Source organism: Telopea speciosissima, chromosome 3, assembly GCF_018873765.1.
Source record: "Telopea speciosissima isolate NSW1024214 ecotype Mountain lineage chromosome 3, Tspe_v1, whole genome shotgun sequence".
NCBI lineage: Eukaryota > Viridiplantae > Streptophyta > Magnoliopsida > Proteales > Proteaceae > Telopea > Telopea speciosissima.
In genome coordinates this window covers 50,034,875-50,040,976 of record NC_057918.1, presented here as the reverse complement: position 1 = coordinate 50,040,976, position 6,102 = coordinate 50,034,875, and positions in this window count along the sequence as shown.

Sequence of the window (6,102 nt, the reverse complement as noted above, 5' to 3'; positions counted from 1 at the left end):
GGTGTAAGGTCAAGGTGAGAGCCAATGGATGGGTGGCAAGTGTTTAGTTGCCTTAGGGAGATGTTTCTTAGGGCCTAAGGGAACCAAGATTGAGATTCAAAGTGCCAAAAATAAGCTTGGTCACAAAAGGAATCGTAATCGAAGCTAAACATGACAAGTTTGGGCTCTAGGATTTGCAGATATTCGACATTGAAATTGCCCGAGTCGACATTGAAATGGGGTGAACTCGACATCAAGGGTTAGTTTTTGAATATCGAATATTATTTTCTGAATGTTGAAGTAGGTTTGATAGTAGAAATGGATGCTAGATAGTGAAAGGGAATGGCTCGATGTCGATGGAAGGGGGGGTCAGTGTTGACTCGGGGCCTTTGAATGTCGATCCAGCTTTCGGCGTCGACAATGATGGTTTGGACTATTTGGGCCAGGTTTTGTGCTGGGCCAGGCTTGTTACAAGGGGTTTAGGTCAGGGCTAACCTTTTCAGGGGTTTTTGGAGGACTTAGAGGCTCTGGTTTGGGCTCCAACAAGGAGAATCGATGATCGATAAACGGATTCAGGCAGTGCACATTGACGCTACAGATACACAGACTTTAGGCCTTGGAGGGTGCTCATCATCGTTACGAGAAACCTCCGAGGGAAAAGATAAAATGTGGTGTCTATAGAATGCCCCTCTTTGATTGAGATTGTGCAACAGTTGTAGGTCAAAGACGTGATTTTGTAGACACTTTGCCTCGTCGGATGGAGTGAAAACTCGCCAATGCCTTGCTCAGGGACACTAGAGTGTAGGGGATAGAGGCATACCTGCGCAGATGGCTCCATCGGTTGAACTGGTAGTAATGCTCAGGCGGCCAATAGTACAGGCTGTGCTGGTTGGGGTGACAAGATTGGCCGATAGTGCGGCGCTTTAGTCGAGGTTGTAAACAGTATTTACCATGGTATGGGCGTACATGTCGTTGATAGGGCAAGGATGTATGTGAGGTTCGCCAATAGTTCGGGTGTTCTGGGAAGTAATTCGCCATTGACAGGGCAAGGTGCAGTTGAAGGGATCGCTAATAGTACGGGCACTCTGGGAGTAATTCGTCGTTGACAGGGCATGTTGTAAGGGTAGTTTTATAATTGCCGCAAGTGGTTGTATAATTTTGGCCATGATAAGGGCAGACTGGGAATTTTGCCAATGTAAGGGCGAGTGGGATACACTGATTGAGATCCCAAGTTGTAATTGCCGATTGTGCGGGCATGATTGGAGATTAGAATCTTACTTGATTGCGAGTATGGGCCAGGTGTAAGGTGTGGATTGGCGTGCTAAGGGTGCCAAGTCACCATGGGGGTGGACAAATTTGTTCAATTTTGAAATTTAGTGGCAAAATGTGTAATTCGACAGTGAAAATGGGTTCTTCGCCAGTGAGAGCCTGCGTCGACATCGTAATGCTTTTCTCGACAGTGTGTCCATGTCGAGGGATACCCTGTTCGATGTCGAATCTGGGCAAAAAAAGTTGTCAATGAATACGCAGAGTCTCATTCCGAAATCATTCCAAACTTGATATTCTCCGAGAGCTTAGGGTTTTCAAAGGGTTTTTTGACCATTTGAGGCCGTGTGACCTCGTTTGTGGACCAAATCCTGTATTCTTAGGCTTGGATTGATCACCTCTATCTCCTCTCTTATTCTATTCATGTAGATTTTCAAGGATACCATACCTTGTGAATTTTGTTGTTCCTTTTTGGTTCTTCTTATTCTTGGCCATGTCTAGGCAAGAAAAGGGAAAGATGCCTATGTTGTTCGGGGATACGCCAGTACCCAAACAGCAGAGGAGCCAGGGCATAGTGATGAGGGAGGGAGATGATACAGCCCACCGTTAGAAGATCGATTCGGATGAGGATGTGTTGAGTGACTGCGGGGAGTCCTCGAGGGCTCCATGGCATGAGGGTCGCCTGCTCAGGGACACACCCTCTCATATTTCCAGAAATGCATGGAGGTCGCCGAAGGTAAGTATTCGAACCCCTCATGCTTAGGTTTTGGTACTTGTCTGTGTCGTGTTTGATGCTTCATTTGTATATTTGCAAATTTGGAATGCCATGTTGCTTTGTATTGCTTGATGTCGTTAGGCCTGTTTGATTGCATTGTCTGGCATGGAGAACCTTTGTGGGATTGTTCCAAGGGGTCTGGATCAGGGCTAACCTTTCTAGGGGTTCTTGGAGGGCTTGGAGGCTCTGGTTTGGGCCAGGTTCTGTGTTGGGCCATGCTTGTTCCAAGGGGTCTGGGTCAGGGCTAACCTTTCCAGGGGTTCTTGGAGGGCTTGGAGGCTCTGGTTTGGGCTCCGACAAGGAGAATTGATGATCGATAAACAGATTCGGACAGTGCACACTGACACTACATCCACAGATACATCGGCCCCAGGCCTTGGAGGGTCCTCATCATCGTTACGGGAAACCTCCGGGGGAAAAGACAAAATGAGGTGTCTACAACACCATTGAGCAATGGGGTAGGGGGTATCACCACAGGGTGTTGGCTAGGGTTTGAAGACAGAAGATGAGAAGAATAGGAAAGGTTGAAAGGGTTAAGCCGTTAAGGGTGAGGGTTTGGAATTTTTTTTTGGTTTTTAATTACATTAACTTAATTTAAAGTTAAAAGTATTATATCTGTATTATTCAGATTTATACGTGTATAATATGGTCACTTGCAAAACATACATTTTTGAGCCGTTTTAATAATCTATATGGAAATATATGTTTTTTTTAATAAAACATTCGGATACACGTATAATACGCGAACTGACTAACTAAGGGGTAAGATCGCAATAACCTGGTGTTGCGATATTTTTGCCTATATTTTTTTATGGAAAGAGAACGCTACCTGGGCGTATACAGTTGCTACCTCAGCGCCTAGACATAGGTGCGGCCGAATGATCGACACATCCTCAAAAAATTCTGCCTTTCCATTGGATGCGGCTATCATTTCACCCACCCTATGTCTCTGCACTAGGGCAGCGCACCGTACACACATTAATAGGGTTGTGAAGAACCATATTGGTGATTGACCAATCACCAAGCGACACGTTGCAACACAATAGAGACAGCCGAACCGACCTTAAACCGGAATGAACCATAAAAATTCATAACGATCTGAGTTGTACAAAATCGGACACTCAGACCAGAATACCGAGCCTAAACCTTAGAGAGATCACTCCGAGGATGACCACTGAGTCGACCAGGTGGCTTAGTCCAGAATTGGCCCAGTCTACTCGGATAAACCTAAATCGAGCAACAAGTATCTAAACATATGTGGTTAGTTAATACAACCATAGTCAGATCCAGTTAAGGTCATGCTTTCCTCATGACTCCCAACCCGATAGGTGTCTTACGCAAGAGGTGACACCTATGCCCTTGTGAGATATTATTTATCATCTATGATCAGGGAAATTATACACCAATCTACCATCACAACCCTATAAATATCAACACCTACTCCAGGAAAAGGGGAGACTCTCATTTCCTATTCTTTGGATTTGAGTATTCTATCTATTGTAGAGATCTGACTTAGGCATCAGAGTGCACTAACCGGTTTAGGCCGACACTCTTTTGTCTTGTGTTGTTTGCTTGTACAGATCAACTCGGCTAGACAGACACACTCACAAATTGGCGCCATTTGTGGAAAACTTTTACATAAAATCCAGTTACAATGGATACTGATCGAGCGGATAACTCCCGTAGGGTGAATAGTCGACTCGAGGGGAGTTCTCACTGAGAAATGGGCAGGGTTGAGGGTGGTCCGACCACTTGACGAATGATTCGAGCTCTACTTTTGCCTTCAGGACTTGCTCCTCCGGAACGACAACCTACTAAAGCATGACTCGGAGAAAATCTCCCACCTCCACCTCCGCTGCCTATTTTAGAACTCCAGAGCGGTGGACTTGGGCCAAGACCTGCTATTCCGGGGGTACAATAACTTGAATCGAATGCACCTGCGACCAATGCGCAAGTGCATGATTTGCGGCTTTAAGACTTGGAGAATAATGAGTTATTAAGGGCTTATCTGATGCAGGTTGGAGCCAACCGACGCCAATAACAGTAGCCACAGAAGCCCTAGCCAAAGCAGGAAAGAGTGGGATGACCTGTTCACAGGTTTGAAAGTAGTCCAGTACGGCGAACAGGAGAAGGCGTACACCTCCTCAGGTCGGACAAGAGGTTGGACGCAACAATCAGCTTGACGAAGAAGCAAGGCCACGATCGCGGTTGTCCTCCCAACCTGAAAGAAGCCCACAATGGGAACGTGAGAAAACGGTCTCAAGGAATTCTCATAGGCAATTGGGTCGTGGTCAGCAGAGTCCGTCATCCGCCAAAAGTAGGCAAAGCTTTTTCCCGGAACAATCTCGGGTGGAGAATGATCGCCAATCCCGACCAAATGAGCTGGTCTTAGGGGAACGAGTTAAGGAATTCGATGAGAGAAACAAGAGCCTGAGCAAGAACACAACAGAGGATATTTTAGCAGTGTCTGGCTAATATCCTTTTATAGAAGGAATAATGGAAGCTGATCTCCCCAAAGGGTTTAAGATGTCAATTACTTCAATTTGGTGATGATGGTTTATGGGGGATCAGATATAGTATATTGCTGATTCTTCGTGGCTTCTCTGAAAGGGGTAGCCACCTATTGGTTTTCTCATCTAAAGTCAGGGTCGATCAACAATTTCTCTGAGCTGGTTTGAGCATTTGTCACTAGGTTTTAGAGTAGTATTCGGCAGAAGAAGACTGTAGCAAATCTCCTGGCTATAAAGCAATAGAAGTATGAATCGATCTGAGATTTTGTTTCCCGTTTCAATCAAGAATCCTTAGATATACCCAACCTTGACAATTCTGTTGCATTCAATGCCCTGCACAACAAGATATCTGATATCGAGTTAGTTAAGTCTCTAATCCTGAATAAGGCGAATAACATAACCAAGCTAATCAATCAGCGTCACCAATTCGCAAATATGGCAAGGTTATTGCGGCTCGGAATGAGGCAAATGGAGTTCAGGAAAGGAAGAGAAGTTTGCATAAAGAAGAAAGAAGAGCTGATAGGAAGGAGGACAAGAGGTGCCGAACTAATAGGGTGCCCAGTCCCGATTACACTCCTCTAAACACCAGACGATCCGAGATCTTAGTGCAGATCAAAAATAGGGGATTCCTAGATTGAACTGGGCTAATGTTTTCTACGGCTGAAGATAGATACCCCCACAAGTATTGTCATTTCCATAAAGACACAAGTCATGATACCTAGGATTTTCGTCAACTCAAGAGGGAAATTGAGAATTTAATCGAAGAAGGGCATTTGGCTCGGTTTATAGATAAGAATAAAGAAAATCGACCTGACAACAAGGATGTTGGTCAAAAGCAAAGAAGAGATAACAGAAGAAGCGACAGGCAGGACGACAGAGCTGAAGAAAGGCGCATTGCCCCTGAGAACATTAGGGTAGAGGAAAGGTGACTCGAACCACCCAAGGACGTACCAGGACCAAGCCGACCCATGGGGCACCAATCTTGATGATTTTAGGCAGGCTTGGTCAGAAGTCGGTTAGAAAGGCAAAAGCACACGCCAGGTTTGTTGGCGTAGCAGAGACAACTAGAAAATAGCGAGGACTGAGTAGGCCATCACATTCATCGACAACGATATGGAGGGTGTCAGCTGGCCCCATGATGATGCCATTGTATTATAGATGGTTATCTTGGACCAGCCTGTTCACAGAGTGTTGGTTGATACAGGAGCTTCAGTCGATTTACTGTCTTATCAGGCTTTTCAATAGTTTGGTCTAGGTGACAATTGTTTAACACCTGAAGGGACAAACCTGTATGGATTTTTTGGTGCAACATCAATAATTGTGGGAAGTATAAAGATGCCTGTAACAGCTTGAGAGTATCCCAATAAAGTGACCATTATGGTAAATTTCATGGTTGTGAAGGCGGTCTCGGCATTTAACGCTATCTTAGGCCGACCCATGTTAAATGCACTTGAAGCAATTATATCAAAGAAACATTTGAAGATAAATTTTTGACCCTGATTGGCGTTGGGGAATGCAGAGCTGATCAAATGAAGTCCAGGGAATGTTATGCAACTTTTATGAAGACCAAGA